The following is an 18114-nucleotide window of genomic DNA, read 5'->3' on the forward strand; positions in this document are numbered from 1 at the left end:
TTTGAGTGCATATCAAAATGGTTTCCCTTGATTCCTACGTGAACAAAGAGACATGTTTTTCCATCATTCAGCCCTGGTTGGGCTCCTGAATGAAAAATTCATAAATTTGAGGGGTTCCCTGAGACTGAATTCTCAAAAGGTTTTAAATCTCAAGCTGGTCCAATCTGTATCTCCAACAAATTCAAGTTACCAATTTAAATGTTCCCTGAGGTTTACTGGCCCTAGCTGTTTCACCTCCAGGTAATTGACAATTCTATGTCTGTCTCTGGTTTGGGAAGCATTGTTGGCCATGTACTCAAATCTCTCATGAATCTAAGAACAGGTCTTGCTTTTCAGGTTTTTCAACTTTTTTTTTATTGTTGTGAAGAAAACAAATGATCACCCAGAGCTCTTTACAAATTGGAGCAGAAACTATCCACTCAGTTGTTGTTGTGTTCTTTTTTTTTTTTCTTTTTAAGACTGTTTATCATTTTCACTATTCATTCCTCTGCTTGTGATCATGTTGGTGGTTTCTGAGTTTTTCTTCTCTCATCATACTTGGATATCTTTCCTCATGTTCTAAAATATCCTATGCTGAATACCTGTTTGTCACAGAAGATAATGTCACATTATCTGTGCATTACCTTCTGTTTTATCATTACCCAGTGGGATCAGATGTCAACACTGATGTCAAGTGCATCAACAGAAAGAAGTTTATTACTCCAAGGTACTTTCTAAGGAGAATATGGCAAGCTAGTTCAGGTGCCTTGGCTTGGCTCTTTAATGTCTGTAGAAGTAAACCAAACATGGGCACCCAGGAGGCCTGTAGAAATCAAATTTTTACCAAAGCCCACCTGGCCACACAGTCCCAAAGTCCTCCAGGCCTTCAGAAGTAATCTAATGTTCCTGACTAAATGTAAATCTTCTTGTGGGGAAGCCTTGCTTTTAAGTTGTCTAATAAAGATCACAGACTGTGTTCTTCCCTTTCCTCTCTCTCCATAATTTCATGCAGCTGGGAAGTTATTCTAAACTTAGAGCTCAGACCTGAAGAAAAAGGAATAACAACTGAGACCACAAAAGCCCTCTATTGTGTGTCTCAGAGCTTCTTCCAGCCAAACTATAGAGCCCACACTGAGATAATAGCCAGAATAGCTCTTTCTGGTCAAACCCTGTCCCCTTGAGGAAAGGATAATAAGAGCTACAGATAGCAAGCGTGTTCACTTAAGTCCATATGCACTGATGGTGAATTTGTCCATTTAAAGGTTTCATCAGTGGATGCCTCCAAAACAACATAAAGTCTCCATTCTGCAATTGCAGGACCTAGTATTTCTTGATTAGACACCCTAGCTGCTGCCTGGCCAACTTCCAGTCTGGAGTTTATGACATTAGAAGTGGTGATTCCCAATCTCCTGAGAAGAGAATGAAAAAATTTGAAGTAAAGTCTTCCTAGAACCATGAGACTGGTGACTTCAAAGGGCAAACTAGTATCTCCAAAACTAGGAAAGAGAAAATAAAGATGCTTCTCAAATATGCCACAAATATTCTGTTAAGGTCTGTGCTGGGGGGGAAAAAAAGTTACACCAGCGAATGCAAAAACAGAAGAAAAATATCCAGAAACCTTAGCATATCCTTTTTAAACATAAGATTTTAAAATACATATAATGAAAGTAACTGAAGCAAAAGAAAGAAACAGAGGCATAACCAACAATCACTGAGATTTTCCTAAAATGAGCCAGAGACAACAATGGTAGACCCATGAAGCTCAGTGAACACTAAACATGAAAACACCTGAAATGGAGACAAAGTATATGATATACAAACTAGTGAAAAATCAAAGGCAAAGAATATATTTTAAGAATCTAGAGGGGAGGGGACGTCCCTGGTGGTCCAATGGTTAAGAATCTGCCTGCCAATGCAGGGGACACAGTTTGATCCCTGGTCCAGAAGATCCCACATGCCTCAGGGCAACTAAGCCCTTGTGCCCTAGAGCCTGTGCTTTGCCATAAGAGAAGCCACCTCAATGAGAAGCCTGAGCACTGCAACTAGAGAGTAGTCCCCGCTCGACTCAACTAGAAAAAGCCAGCACACAGCAACAAAGACCCAGAGCAGCCAGAAATAAGTACATTAAAAAAAATTGTATAAGATTCTATATCAAGCACTATTATTTTTAAAAAATAAAGAAGTAAAAACTTTCTGAGACAAAAATTCAGGGTATTTGTCATTAGTCAACCTGCTTTGTAAGCAATGTTCAAAATTCATAAGAAAGAATACAAATGATGAAAGTGGATTAGAAGAGACAATTTTTATATTATCACATATAATAGATGAAAATATGTAAAATAGTATTAGCAACATTAACATTGTTTTTTTTTTTTTTTAACATTAACATTGTTAATGTAAACCTTGTGGATGTGAAATATGATGGGGGAATTGAGAATGGTTTGGTATGAGGTACCTGTACAACCACTGAAGAAGTCAAGTGTTACTTGACAGAGGATGTGGCTGAGTTCTAAATGGAAAGCCCAAGGTCAACCACTAAAAAAGTTTTTAAAGAATGTAATTAAAAAAAGAAAAATATGTAATTGATAGCCTAAAAGAGGATAAAATGAAGAACCAGGTAAAATGGTCAATAAAGCCAGAGAAGGTAGAAAAAGGTGGCGGGGCTGGGGGGGGTGGGGGGGCGGGGTGGGTGGAGAAGCAGATGAAAGAAAGAGCCAGGGCAACAAACAGAAACAGTAGAAGGTGTGGTAGATATTAACCCAACTGTATTAATCAGCACTTCAATCATCAATGGTCTCAAAACAAATGAAAGACAAACATAGTAATATCAGGTGTTAAAAACTGTAACTGTATGTTGTATAAAAAGAAAAATTTTAAATAGGAACACACAGGTAGATGAAAGCTAAAGGGATAGAGAAAACTGCACCATGCCAAAACTAATGAAAAGAAAGGTGGCACTAGTTAAGAATTTCAGACAATGTAGATTTCGGACCAAGGAATCCTCAGAGATAAAAAGCAGCTTTACAAAATGACAATAAGCTCCATTCTCCAAGAAGGCAAATGAATCCTTCATGTTTGCACTCAGAACAACAAAGGGGCAAAGTAAATAAAGCAAGGTCTGCAAGAATGCAAGGAGAAATACACAAATCCATTATTACAGTCATACATCACCACCCTTTTATCAAAAGCTATAAATTTCATCAGGCAGAAAATCAGGAAGGGCAGAGCTGAACTGAAGAAACACTATAAAACAATTTGATTTAATTGTAATTTATGGAATGCTTTATGCAACAAGGGCAGAATACACATTCCTAAGTTTACATGGAACATTCACCAAAACAGAATACATTCTGGGACATAAAACATACCTTAACAAATCTGAAAACACAAAAATCATGCAAGCTATGCTCTTAAGACCACAAAGACATTTATCTAGATATAAACAATATAACGATAAAAAAGTAATAGATATCAACAGCAGCAAGAGAATTGGTAAACCCCTCAACACATGGAGATTCAACAACACGCTTTGAAATAATATATAAGATTCAAAGAAGTCTCAAGAAAAATTAAATTTATTTTGAAATAAATGAGACCACAATGTTTCAAAGAATGTGAGATGCAGCAAAAACGGTGCCTAGAGGGAAATTTATGCCATGAAACAAATATACTGTGAAAACGCTAAGATGTATAAACAATAATATAAAGGCATGTACCTTAAGAAATGATAAAAAAAAAAGAGCATATAAAATGCAAAGTAAGCAGACTATAAAAAACAAAAATTAGGAAAAAAAATTAACTTGGGCTCTTTGACAAGATTAATAATATTGATAAAGATCTAGTCAAGATAACTAAGAAGGAAGACAAAAAGTATAAATATCAGAAAGGAACAGAGGGGAAAATGAAAAGGATTTGCTAAAATTCAACATCCATTTATGAATACAAACTACTAACAGAGGGAACTTTCATTTCTTGAGAATGAACATCTTAATGACACTTGTAGCCAAATCTGTAACATTTGTTTGTATAACACGATTGATTATCCTTGTGAAACATCTGAAAAAAATCACAACGACAGAGATAGCTACTGGAATTAATAGGAGAGAGATTGAGGGTTAATCAACTGCATTCCATGACTGAGCCCCAGGTTCAATCCTTGGTCAGGGAATTAAGATCCTGTAAGCTGTGTGGTGCAGCTGCAAAAAAAAAAAAAAAAGAAGAAGAAGATGAAGACAGATCTGTACAACTCATCCTGATGATGCCTGATGTTTAGTTAGATGTGGTGACCCCTTGGGTTTGGTTCTCCGTGAAGGCTGTTCCCATTAAAGGATGAAGGCCGGCAAGTCTCCACTGAGCTCCACCAGGCACCAGGGTGCAGTCATCCTTAGTCTAGGCACTTCCCTGAGCTGTGCAATCAGTTCATCCCAAGCAACTACAAGGGAACCAAGGTGTTGGAGGAGGGTGGCTCCTCTAGCACCACAGCATTCTTTAAAGGATCGAAGAAAGAAATGTCTTCTCTCCAAGGGAGGTATAAGCCAGAGGGCCAAGTTTTGGGTTCATCATACCACAAATCAGTGTGAGTAGGGGAGCAGAGTTGCTGGGGTGCTATTTCCAGGACCAGGACTATAATAGGTACCTCAGTGGAGGGCCATACAATCAGTGCTTATGGGAGGCCTCTATTTTTTAGAGAACCCAGAATATGAGTAACCAAGCAAGACCCTATTGGGCCTTTTGGGAACAGACACCCACATCTACCTGCTCTTGTCTATAGAAACACTTTAGCCTCCTGGTCCCTTTGTGTCTTGGAGTAAATTTAATCAGAGATGTGAGCAAATGCAGAAAGAAAGGAAAACAGTTAAGTAAGACAAAGTAATATGGAATAATAAATCGTAATGGAAGGAGTTAACTCTAGGGGCTTTCTGGTGGCTCAGTGGTAAAGAATTCGCCAATGGCACTCCACTCCAGTACTTTTGCCTAGAAAATCCCGTGGACGGAGGAGCCTGGTAGGCTGCGGTCCAAGGGGTCGCTAGAGTTGGACACGACTTAGCCACTTCACTTTCACTTTTCACTTTCATGCATTGGAGAAGGAAATGGCAACCCACTCCAGTGTTCTTGCCTGGAGAATCCCAGGGATGGGGAAGCCTGGTGGGCTGCCGTCTATGGGGTCGCACAGAGTCGGACACGACTGAAGTGACTTAGCAGCAGCAGCAAATGCAGAAGATTCAGGTTCAGTTCCTGATCCTGGAATATCCTACATGACTGAGAGCAACTAAGCCTGTGGGCCACAACTACTGAGCCTATGCTCTAGAGCTCAGGAATTGCAACTACTGAGCCCATGTGTTACAACTTCTGACTCCTTCGTGACCTAGAGCCCCTCCTACACAAGAGAAGCCACAGCAATGAGAAACCCGCAAACCACAACTAGAGAGCAGCCCCCTGCTTGCTACAAGTAGAGAAAATTCTATGCAGGAACTAAGACTGAGAAGAGCCCCCCTTCCCCTTACCCCCCAAAAAGTTAACTCTATACTGGCCACAAACAGGTAGACCTCAGACTGGTTGGAAACAGAAGTTTGATGATGTTAATTCAAGATTACATCACCACCAACCAGTCAGAAGAATGTCTACGAACTGATCACATATCCCACAACCCCTTCCCTCACCTTGTCTTTAAAAACCTTTCTCAGAATCTTTCAGAGCATCTGGGCCCATTAAGCACTAGCTACATGGATGCCTGGCTTGGTGCCCTGCAATACACGCTGCACTTCCCTTCACCACATCAGTGTCAGTAGACTGGCTTTACTGCCCACTGGGCAAGTGGACCCAAGTTTGGTTGCATTAACACATAGAGATAATTACAGTTTTGTTGTTCAATGCTAAGTTGTGTCCAGCTCTGCAACCCCATGGACTGCAGCATGCCAGGTTTCTCTGTTCTTCTCTATCTCCCAGAGATAGTGCTCAAACTCATCCACTGAGTTGATGATGCCATCCAACCAACTCATCCTCTGCCACCTCCTTCTGTTTTAGCTTTCAATCTTTCCAAGCATCAGGGTCTTTTCCAGTGGGTCAGCTCTTCGTATCTGGGCAAAGTATTGAAGTTGCAGCTTCAGAATCAGTCCTTCAATGAATATTCAGGGTTGATTTCCTTTAGGATTGACTAGTTTGATCTCCTTGCAATCCAAGGGACTCTCAAGAGTCTTCTACAGCACCACAATTTAAAAGCATCACTTCTTTGGCACTCAGCCTTCTTTATGGTCCAACTCGCACATCTGTACCTAACTACTGGAAAAACCATAGCTTTGACTATATGGAGTTTTGTAGGCAAAGTGATGTCTCTGCTGTGGCTGTTGGTCCACCATTAGCCAGGGGGCAAGGATCTTTGTTGCAACAGATGCAGGGCCAACAACCCAGAATTACTTAGAACTTTTGGTGAGTCTTCTGGAATCTCACCACCTACTGGCTACCTTTTCCTGTCTCTTCTCCTTTCTGTCAGAAATAACTGCTCTCTATGCAGTATTCTTACCTGGGAAATCCCATGGACAAAGGAGCCTGGCAGGCCACAGTCCATTGGGTCACAAAAGAGTCAGACACAACTTGGCCTCTAACCAAAAACAGGGTGTGTGTGTGCTTGCTTCTTCAGTCGCTTCAGTCATGTCTGATTCTTTGAGACCTCATGGACTGCAGCCCACCAGGCTCCTCGGTCCATGGGATTCTCCAGCCAAGATTAATAGAGTGGGTTGCCATGACCTTCTCCAGGGGATCGTCCTGACCCAGGGATTGAACCCGTTGCTCCTGTGTCTGCTGCATTGCAGGCATATTCTTTACTCCCTGAACCACCATTGAAAGCTCCAAGGTAGTAACTACCTTTTGGGCTCACCTCATTCACAGGGTACACTCATCCTCCTAGCCCCCGGTCTTCCCTCCAGCTCTAATGTCTGGGTAAAAACAAACTCAGTCACACCTTCACCCTAAACACAGATAGGTTCCAGCTCAGACATCAACCCAGGACCGCTGGAAGGAGAGCTCCGTTCTCATACTCCTGCTCCCAACTCAGAAACAGCCAACTCGGATCCTCCGAATAGAGAACCGACGTTTGACACCACCACACATGGCACAGGAAAATCTCCCAGCAAACAGTAGTTCAAAAAGCTGGAACCTCCAGGCTTTCTTATTAGAGTCAACTACACAGACTTCCGAGTTGTCCACCAGGAGGCCGGTCCCGCCAATCCGGGCCGAACAGAGCCTTCGGCGGGTCTCCGCAACCCCTGGGAGCTCTCTCACCATTGTGACGTGTTCTGGACCTTTCTGCGTCCTTCCTTCATCTCCAACGACCAGTGCTGGTCCGTGCAACGGACACCGAAGGGCTACCGTGAACACAGAAGGGTAGGGAACACACTACCGGGGAGCCCACGTAAGGATAAAGGAAGTCTTAGCTCTTGAGGCGCGTCGCCCCGCCCACCAGCCTCAGAGGCCTCCTGGTTGGACAGATCCCAATACCCGCGCCTTACGCCTAAGTGATGAGCTACGGAAGATGGGATGGGACCTGCAACCTTCTGGCACTTTTGATGTGTGACAGAACTATTTCCTGGCCTGGGATCGCCTCTGCTGTCTTCTGGGGTTCCTTCTGCAATGGGATTCTTGATTCTGTTTCAAGGTGGAGCAAGTACAGATGAGACAGTGGCCCACACCAGAGCAGACTGGAGCAAGGAAGCCTTATGTCCTCCAGGGGTCAAGGCTTGATATAAGCCTGTGTGGCAACTCATGGAACTGTGCTTCTTCTTAAAAAAGCAGAGGCAGTCCCTCGTGGTCCAGTGGTTAAGAGTCGTCTTGCCAATGCAGGTAACACAAGTTTGATCCCAAGCTCAGGAAGATCCCACAGGCCTCTGGGCCACTGAGCCGGAGGGTCACAACTACTGAGCCCCCTGAGCAACAAAAGAAGCCACTGCAATGAGGAGCCCAGACAACACAATTAGAGAAAGCCCGCATGCAGCAATGAAGACCAAGCAGGGTAAGAAAGAAAGAAAAGAAAAGCAGACCCTTAAATATGAACTCATCAGGTAAAATAATACATACCTACTGTATAGAAATATTGTATAGGAACCTGGAATGTCAGGTCCATGAATCAAGGAAAATTGGAAGTGGTCAAACAAGAGATGGCAAGAGTGAATGTCGACATTCTAGGAATCAGCGAAGTAAAATGGACTGGAATGAGTGAATTTAACTCAGATGACCATTATATCTACTACTGTGGGCAGGAATCCCTCAGAAGAAATGGAGTAGCCATCATGGTCAACAAAAGACTCTGAAATGCAGTACTTGGATGCAATCTCAAAAACGACAGAATGATCTCTGTTCATTTCCAAGGCAAATCATTCAATATCACAGTAATCCAAGCCTATGCCCCAACCGGTAACGCTGAAGAAGCTGAAGTTGAACGGTTCTATGAAGACCTACAAGACCGTTTAGAACTAACACCCAAAAAAGATGTCTTTTTCATTATAGGGGACTGGAATGCAAAAGTAGGAAGTCAAGAAACACCTGGAGTAACAGGCAAATTTGGTCTTGGAATATGGAACGAAGCAGGGCAAAGACTAATAGAGTTTTGCCAAGAAAATGCATTGGTCATAACAAACACCCTCTTCCAACAACACAAGAGAAGACTCTACACATGGACATCATCAGATGGTCAACATTGAAATCAGATTGATTATATTCTTTGCAGCCAAAGATGGAGAAGCTCTGTACAGTCAACAAAAACAAGACCAGGAGCTGACTGTGGCTCAGATCATGAACTCCTTATTGCCAAATTCAGACTTAAATTGAAGAAAGCAGGGAAAACCACTAGACCATTCAGCTATGACCTAATTCAAATCCCTTATGATTATACAGTGGAAGTGAGAAATAGATTTAAGGGCCTAGATCTGACAGATAGAGTGCCTGATGAACTATGGAATGAGGTTTGTGACATTGTACAGGAGACAGGGACCAAGACCATACCCATGGAAAAGAAATGCAAAAAAGGAAAATGGCTGTCTGGGGAGGCCTTACAAATAGCTGTGAAAAGAAGAGAAGAGAAAAGCAAAGGAGAAAAGGAAAGATATAAGCATCTGAATGCAGAGTTTCAAAGAATAGCAAGAAGAGATAAGAAAGCCTTCCTCAGTGATCAATGCAAAGAAATAGAGGAAAACAACAGAATGGGAAAGACTAGAGATCTCTTCAAGAAAATTAGAGACACCAAGGGAACATTTCATGCAAAGATGGGCTCGATAAAGGACAGAAATGGTATGGACCTAACAGAAGCAGAAGATATTAAGAAGAGGTGGCAAGAATACACAGAAGAACTGTACAAAAAAGATCTTCACGACCCAGATAATCATGATGGTGTGATCACTCACCTAGAGCCAGACATCCTAGAATGTGAAGTCAAGTGGGCCTTAGAAAGCATCACTATGAACAAAGCTAGTGGAGGTGATGGAATTCCAGTTGAGCTATTTCAAATCCTGAAAGATGATGCTGTGAAAGTGCTGCACTTAATATGCCAGCAAATTTGGAAAACTCAGCAGTGGCCACAGGACTGGAAAAGGTCAGTTTTCATTCCAATCCCAAAGAATTCAATGCCAAAGAATGCTCAAACTACCGCACAATTGCACTCATCTCACATGCTAGTAAAGTAATGCTCAAAATTCTCCAAGCCAGGCTTCAGCAATACATGAACTGTGAACTTCCTGATGTTCAAGCTGGTTTTAGAAAAGGCAGAGGAACCAGAGACCAAATTGCCAACATCCACTGGATCATGGAAAAACCAAGAGAGTTCCAGAAAAACATTTCTTTCTGCTTTATTGACTATGCCAAAGCCTTTGACTGTGTGGATCAGAATAAACTGTGGAAAATTCTGAAAGAGATGGGAATACCAGACCACCTGACCTGCCTCTTGAGAAATCTGTATGCAGGTCAGGAAGCAACAGTTAGAACTGGACATGGAACAACAGACTGGTTCCAAATAGGAAAAGGAGTATGTCAAGGCTGTATATTATCACCCTGCTTATTTAACTTCTATGCAGAGTACATCATGAGAAACGCGGGACTGGAAGAAACACAAGCTGGAACCAAGATTGCTGGGAGAAATATCAATAACCTCAGATTTGCAGATGACACCACCCTTATGGCAGAAAGTGAAGAGGAACTCAAAAGCCTCTTGATGAAAGTGAAAGTGGAAAGTGAAAAAGTTGGCTTAAAGCTCAACATTCAGAAAACGAAGATCATGGCATCTGGTCCCATCACTTCATGGGAAATAGATGGGGAAACAGTGGAAACAGTGTCAGACTTTATTTTTCTGGGCTCCAAAATCACTACAGATGGTGACTGCAGCCATGAAATTAAAAGATGCTTACTCCTTGGAAGGAAAGTTATGACCAACCTAGATAGCATATTCAAAAGCAGAGACATTACTTTGCCAACAAACGTTCGTCTAGTCAAGGCTATGGTTTTTCCTGTGGTCATGTATGGATGTGAGAGTTGGACAGTGAAGAAGGCTGAGCGCCGAAGAATTGATGCTTTTGAACTGTGGTGTTGGAGAAGACTCTTGAGAGTCCCTTGGACTGCAAGGAGATCCAACCAGTCCATTCTGAAGGAGATCAGCCCTGGGATTTCTTTGGAGAGAATGATGTTGGAGCTGAAACTCCAGTACTTTGGCCTCCTCATGCGAAGAGTTGACTCATTGGAAAAGACTCTGATGCTGGGAGGGATTGGGGGCAGGAGGAGAAGGGGACGACAGCGGATGAGATGGCTGGATGGCATCACTGACTCGATGGATGTGAGTCTGAGTGAACTCCGGGAGTTAGTGATGGACAGGGAGGCCTGGCGTGTTGCGATTCATGGGGTCGGAAAGAGTCGGACACGACTGAGCGACTGAACTGAACTGAACTGACCGTATAGAACTTGGAAGGAAAGTTATGACCAACCTAGACAGCATATTTAAAAGCAGAGACATTACTTGGCCAACAAAGTTCAGTCTAGTCAAGGCTATGGTTTTTCCAGTAGTCATGTATGGATGTGAGAGTTGGACTAAAGAAAGCTGAACGCAGAAGAATTAATGCTTTTGAACTCTGGTGTTGGAGAAGACTCTTGAGAGTCCCTTGGACTGCAAGGAGATCCAACCAGTCCATCCTAAAGATCAGTCCTGAATGTTCATTGGAAGGACTGATGTTGAAGCTGAAACTCCAATACTTTGGCCATCTGATGGGAAGAGCTGACTCATTGGAAAAGACCCTGATTCTGGGAAAGACTGAGGGCAAGAGAAGAAGGGGATGACAGAGGATGAGATGGTTGGATGGCATCACCGACTCAATGGACATGAGTTTGGGTAAACGCCGGGAATTGGTGATGAACAGGGAGGACTGGTGTGTTGCAGTCCATGGGGTCGTAAAGAGTCGGACATGGCTGAGTGACCGAACTGAACTGTATAGAACAGGGAACTCTACTCAATACTCTGAAGTGACCTATATGCAAAAAGAATCTAAAACAGAGTGGATATAAATTTATGTATAACTGATTCATATACAAGTTTATATATGAATATTCATTGGAGAAGGAAATGGCAACCCACCCTAGTATTCTTGCCTAGAGAATCCCATGGCCAGAGGAGCCTGGTGGGCTGCTGTCCATGGGGTTGCACAGAGTTGGACACAACTGAAGTGACCTAGCATGCATGCATGTATTGGAGAAGGAAATAGCAACTCACTCCAGCACTCTTGCCTGGAGAACCCAGGGACAGAGGAGCCTGGTGGGCTGCCGTCTATGGGGTCGCACAGTGTCAGACAGGACTGAAGTGACTTAGCAGCAGCAGCAGCAGCATGAATATTCAAACATATTCATGTATAAGTTTATGTATAGCTGAAATCAACACAACATTGTAAATCAAGTATACAATAAAAATTTTTTAAAAAGATTGTTCATTGTAAGTGTATTGAAATTCAATTATCTTTTATATTTTTATCTTGTATACTATCACTTTGCTGAACTCAATAATGAGTTCTAATACGTTTTGTTGTGTGTGTATTTTCAATAGGATTTTTAAGATTTTTCTAAATAGAATATATCTCACCTGCATGTAGAAATACTTTTACATCAGGACTTCCCTGGCCGTCTAGTGTTTACGATCCTCTGCTACCACGACATGGTTTGATCCCTAATTGGGGAACCCAGGTCCCAAATGCCATGACATGGACAAGAACAAAAAAAATTTTTTTTTTACATCTTGCTAACCAATCTATAAGCATTTTGTCGTCTTTTCTTGTGTAATGGTTTTAATCTTCAGTACATTCTGCATATCTGAGGTTGTTGCTATTTCTCCCAGCAATCCTGATTTCAGCTTGTGATTCATCCAGTACAGCATTTCACCCAGCTATGGTTTTTCCAGTAGTCATGTATGGCTGTGAGAGTTGGACCATAAAGAAGGCCGAGGGCCAATATATAGTCCTGTCGTACTCCTTTCCCAATTTTGAACCAGTCTGTTATTCGATGTCCGATTCTAACGGTTGCTGCTTGACCTGCATAACTTTTAATAATTATAAAATTGCACATGAACTGTAGATATCCGTGTTTTATCACCAGGGGGAATCTTTACTGTTAATCAAAGAAAGCAGGACTTTTTATATTGCTGCCTTCCATCTTCTTACATAAGAATGCAGATCCTGAAGAAGTGTTTAATATGTATTATGTGGTAGAAACATAAGTGATCAATAATGACATCTTCACGGATTGAGGCACTTATCAAATAAAAGATATACACACATCCCAGCCTCGTATTATGTCACATAACATTTTATACTTTCCTTCAATACCCTTATTTGCATTTCATAAACCAAAGCTTACCGTTTATTAACCACCTCTCTTTTCCTACTAAATACAAGCATCAGAACTACAAGAACTTATCTCCTGCCAAAATACACAAATCCTACAGTGCCTTGGTTACTTATGTTGAATGGACTATGTTGACCCTAAAGTGCGTGCCAATGAGGGTTGTGAAACCTTAGAATCAAAAGTATAGTCTCCAGCTTCCCTGCAGACTATAATATACATATATATATAGTGAATATATATTCCCTTTGTTGCAGGAGAGAAACCAAGACAATACTGTAAAGCAATTATCCTCCAATTAAAAAATAATAATAAAATTTGAGAAAAAGAAATCTCATTGCAGGAAGAGCTGCAGAACAGCGTAGAGGTAAACCCAGGCTAGGAAACGTGTCTTTCACCAAACAAAAATGCCAGACAGGGACTGGTCCCAGCCCATCTCCAACAGATTGTCCCTCAAGCATGAGAGGCGGGGCATTGGAATCTGTTCAACCAAGAGGCCGCTGAGTCCGGTGGGCGGGGAAATACCCGCCCTCCACTCCCAAGGAATGCAGTCGTTTTCTTTCTTGGACAGTGCGGAGTCGCCAGCATCCTGTTCTTTCCTCGCTGGTTTACCGGCCTAGTTACTCTTACTCATCTTCAGTCGTCCTCTCATCTGATCTGGTCGTTAGAGTCCTTGGGAGGGACTCAGATAATCCCAGGAAACCTGGAAATGGTGAGTGTGCTGACCCGGGCTAGGGACGCCGGGCAGGGATTGATCCGAACCCGCCATCTTTTGACCCGGCACCGCGTCGTTACCCCCGGAGTCAGCGGATACGCGGGGTGTGGATTCCGCTCGGACCTCAGTCCCCTCTGGCTCACAGCGGGGTGGTTGGCCCGGCACCCGGACGGCTGGCATTTGTGTTTGTTCCATCACTTCGCGCAGGAACTTCGGTCCCAGAGCCTCTCGGCGCGGCTCTGCCTCCGCACCCCGTCTTCTCCCCGAGATTGTGCGGTGACCACGTGCATGGTTTTTGTGACTCCACGTTTGGGTCGTGGGATTACCTGTCGTGTCAAAGGTCCCAGCCCCTCTTTTCTGCGCAGGGGCACCCGGGTTCCTCTGAGTTTTCCAATTGTTCGGGAAGCCGCGTCTCAAATCGAAGACCTTAGCCCTCGTTTGTTGCTCCTTGTAGGGCTAGCAATAAATCGTTAAATTTCCAAATCGCTCCCCTCCAGTTTCACCTCTCCAATTCAAATAATCTGTCAACTCTTCGTCTCTGCCCTGCATCTCAAATAAACTGAGTATTTTATTAATTGTTTATTCTATTTGCACAGAGTCGTGAATGTCATTTTTCCTTGGGCCAGGGGGTGGTCTGTGGATATTTCACCTGATGGGAAAGCCGACAATAACCACTTGGAAGTGGGTGTATGAAATCCGTTCTCTTCCGGATTTTGTTTTCTGGGAAGAGACGTCCTGTCGGAAATTGTTTTGTGAAGGGTATTTATTTTGGGGGCGAGGGGGGTACTTTTCCAGACGATCAATCCTGCCCGTTTCTGGGTTAGTCCCTTTCAAAAAATTTCCTCACTTAAGTTTCTTTTCTCAATAGCGTAAGATGTACTCAATTAACAGAGCTTGAAAGAGCATATACAGTAGTTGCTAAAAGGTAAGAGGGGTGAATTTCAGGGGGAAAAAAGTTTCCAGTGTTCCATTTGAGTTGTGAGGAATTTTTGTTTCACTTTTTTTTCATTCCCTAAGTGATTATGGTGAGTTCTTTTGGACTCTTAGTTCTTTCTGGTTGATTTCAAATGACATTCTAGGATTTAGAGTTGCGGACAAAATATTCAAGTATGACTACCGTGGGTGCATGCTCTCTTGAGTTGGAGTCTTTGCGACCCCATGGACTGTAGTCTGCCAGGGATGAGCCTGTCCTTGGGATATTCCAGGCAAGAATACTGAAGTGAGTTGCCATTTCCTCCTCCAGGGGATCTTCCCTACCCAGGGATCAAACCCATGTCTCCTGAATCTCTTGCATTGGCAGACGGATTCTTTACTACTGAACCATCAGGGAAGTCACATTCAAATATGATTAATTGTGTAGTAAAGAAATTTGCCTTAAAAATAATGATTGACATTTTTTCATTAAAAAATTTATTCATATTAATTTTTGGCTGCACTAGATCTTCCTTGATGCACAAGTGCTTTCTCTAGTTGTGGAGATCAAGGGCTAGTCTTCATGTGTAGCACAGGCTTCTTGTTGCAGTGGCTTCTCTTGTTGTGGAACATGAGCTCTGGGGCGTGCAGGCTTCAGTAGTTGCAGATCTGGGGCTCCAGTAGCTGTGGCACAGGGGCTTAGCTGCTCCCATGCATGTGGGATTTCCTAGATCAAGAATCAAACAGGTATCATCTGCATTGGCAGGTGGATTCTCATCCGCTGTGCCACCAGGGAAGTCCAATATGTTTTTTCTGAAAGAAATAGATACATGGGGTTTTCTGGGTGAATGAGAGAAATGGCTTATAATTTTCCTCTCTCGTTTCTACAAAAAACACTGAATTTGAATGATTTTCTCTAGCTGGTCAAACAGGATTTGTGTATTTACAATTTTCAGTAGTGGTTGAGAGCCCATGTAGTGGGGAGCAGAGCCTGAGATCAGTGTCTTCAGGCTAAGGCCCCTTTTGAGCCTGTGAGGGGAAGTACTTGAAGGTCCTCATATACTTGGAATCTCACAGTTTATTGCTTTGTCAGATTGACTTCTTTCAGGTAGCAATATACTATTGAGCTTTCCTTTCTGTATTTTCGTAGCTTGCTACTTCATTTCTTTTTGTTAGTGAATAGTATTACATGGTATGCATATACCACTGGTTATTTGACTCAGGTTATGTAGCTTACCTGCTAACTCATGCCAGTTTTGATTTGTGTATGCGTTTTGTGTGAATAGGGCTTCCCTGGAGGCTCAGGGCTGCCCTGTAAAGCCTGTGCCTGCAATGCGGGAGACCCGGGTCTGATCCCTGGGTCAGGAAGATCCCCTGGAGAAGGAAATGGCAACCCACTGCAGTACTCTTGCCTGGAAAATTCCATGGGCTATAATCCATGGGGTCGAAAAGAGTCAGACACGACTGAACAACTTCACTTTCACTTTTCACTTTTGTGTGAATATGAGTCAACCTCATTTAGACAAATAACAAAGAGTGTGATTGCTGGGTCTTAATAGACATACTAAGAGTATATTTTGTTTTGAAAGAAAGCTCTTATCTTCCTTTGTAGAGTGCCAAATTCTATTCCCTCCATCAGTGAATGAGGGTTATCTTCACATCTATTTGGTGTTCTGAGTGTTTTGCATTTTAATCATTAAATATATATAGTGCTATAGAACTATAGTGATAACTCATTAAAAAAATATTTATTTATTTGCACCAGGTCTTAGTTGTGGCATACTGGCAGGATCTTTTTAGTTGTGGCATGCAAACTCTTAGTTGCTACATATGGGATCTAGTTTCCCGACTAGAGATAGAACCCAGGCCCCCTGCATTTGGAGCGTGGAGTTTTAACCACTGCATCACCATGGAAGCCCTGTTAATATCCTTTCTGATTTTTAAAATTTTATTATCCTATTTTCTTCTCTTTAGTGTTTCATTGGGTAGATGCTTGCATTATTTTTTACAGATCTTTGTTTTCTCCTAGTGCATTTGGTGATGGCATAAACTCTGTAGGCACTGCTTTTACTGCCTCCCACAATTTAGCATATAAGAAATTTTAATGTCTTGAGACTTCTTATTGATACCATCGTGTTATTTATAAATGTCTTTTTAAAAAAATCTTTATGTGTCTTAGGGTTTTCCAATTCTCTCGCATCTGTTGATTGCTACATGAATGCCTTTGAGTTCTAAGAGCATAGTTTGTATGATTTTTGTTCTTTCAAATTTGCTGAATGTCCTAGAAAATGTTCTGTCTTGTTGAATAGTCCATGTCAATTTCAGGAGAATTCTGCTCTTGTTCCTTGAATTATTTTTTAGGTTACAATTAAAATGAGTCATATCATAGTGCTGTTCAATTAAACTCTGTCCTTCCTGATTTTTCTGCCTGCTGTAATATATAGCCTATAATAAGTGGGTGTTGATGAATGACTGTAATAATGGGTTCATGTATTCCTCCTCACTTTCTTTTTTTTTTTTTTTAAATATTTGAATATTTATTTGGCTGCATTGGGTCTTTGTTGAGGCAGGTGAGCTCAGTCACCCTGTGGTATGTGGGGTCTTTGTTCCCTGACCAGGGATTGAACCTACATCCACTGCATTGAAAGGTGGATTCTTAACCACTGAACTACCGGGGAGTCCCCCTCCCTGCTTTCTTCACATCTTGTCTTATGTATTTTGGTGCTTTGTTGTTATGTATGTACACATGAAAGATTTTTATGCCTTCTTGGAGAATGGATCTTGTTGTCATTAGGTAAAGTCCCTTTTTACCCCTGAGGTTTTCCTTGTTTGAAATCTACATTGTCTAAAATTTGTATGCCAGTGCCAGCTTTCATTTGGTTAGTTTTGGCTTGGTACATTTTCATCCATCCCTTTACTTCTCATCTACCTGTGTCTTCATATTTAGAATGACTTCTGTAGGCAGTGTATAATTGTAATTTAAAGAATAAATAATATGATACCATGAAGGGGGAGTATTGAAAATATATATCTTTTAAAATCACATAAAAATAAAATAATAATAAGCCTGACAAAGAGGTGAAAGGCATATGGTGAGAACTATAAAACATGATGATATTTGTTACAGCAGAAACTAAGAACATTGTAAAGCAATTATACCTCATAAAAAAGACTTGTTTCATTTGTAAAGGAATTCTGTCATTTTCCTACATTCTCTGGGCTCTGCCATGATTGTAATATAAGTGATATTGTGACCACAGAAATGATGTGTAAATAATTTTCATTTTTTCATGATGTTGTTACGTTATTGAAGTGTGGAGAGTAAGTTTCTCATGATCAAGTCATAGAATAACTCTTCGTAAACAACAGAATTATATGTACTTTTCCTGTAGGTGGAGTGTGAGTGTCTAGTTCTGTCAGTCTCCTGCATCTTACTGTGCATATATTTTGGGTGTTTTAGGACTCATTGGTCTTTGAGGATGTGGCTATGAACTTCACCCTGAGCAGTGGGGTTCACTGGATTCTTCACAGAGGAAACTCTACAGAGATGTGATGTTAGAAAACTTCAGGAATTTGGAATCAGTAGGTAAGAATGAAGAAATTCTTTCCCTTTGTGTATTAGAAAACAGGGGTTTCTTACCAGTCTGTAGATG

The 18114-nt window shown here is 41.9% G+C and overlaps 1 long non-coding RNA gene across 1 annotated transcript in view; it reads left to right on the forward strand.

Moving 5' to 3' along the window:
* The first annotated feature begins 7272 nt into the window (after positions 1-7272).
* LOC133250605 (uncharacterized) overlaps positions 7273-18114 on the forward strand; it is a 28414-nt gene continuing 17572 nt past the window's right edge. Inside the window, exons 1-2 of the long non-coding RNA XR_009737358.1 lie at positions 7273-7387; positions 17922-18047. This is a non-coding gene — a long non-coding RNA (uncharacterized LOC133250605). The remainder of the gene's footprint in view (positions 7388-17921; positions 18048-18114) is intronic.

This window comes from Bos javanicus, chromosome 7, assembly GCF_032452875.1.
Source record: "Bos javanicus breed banteng chromosome 7, ARS-OSU_banteng_1.0, whole genome shotgun sequence".
Taxonomy (NCBI): domain Eukaryota; kingdom Metazoa; phylum Chordata; class Mammalia; order Artiodactyla; family Bovidae; genus Bos; species Bos javanicus.